This window comes from Pteropus alecto, unplaced genomic scaffold, assembly GCF_000325575.1.
Source record: "Pteropus alecto unplaced genomic scaffold, ASM32557v1 scaffold43, whole genome shotgun sequence".
Lineage (NCBI taxonomy): Eukaryota > Metazoa > Chordata > Mammalia > Chiroptera > Pteropodidae > Pteropus > Pteropus alecto.
In genome coordinates, this window is record NW_006435764.1 from 727799 (window position 1) to 728055 (window position 257).

General features: G+C 69.3%; 1 protein-coding gene across 1 annotated transcript in view; it reads left to right on the forward strand.

The window, feature by feature from the left end:
* BRSK2 (BR serine/threonine kinase 2) overlaps positions 1-257 on the forward strand; it is a 43386-nt gene that overhangs the window by 17568 nt on the left and 25561 nt on the right.

Genomic DNA, 257 nt, shown 5'->3' on the forward strand with positions numbered 1-257 from the left:
AGCCCCAGCATCCTTGTCTCTAGGGGTGGGCAGGGGCAGGGGCAGGGGCTAGCCTAGCGCCTCAGGGCATGCAGCCCCTCCCCATTTCCCTCCGGCCCCGGCCCCAGCATCCTTGTCTCTAGGGGCGGGCAGGGGCAGGGGCTAGCCTAGAGCCTCAGGGCATGCGGCCCCTCCCCATTTCCCTCCGGCCCTCCCTCACCTTCCCACCATCTCCATCCTCACCCCCTTCTCCCTTCCCCCACCCTCCCCTCATGCTC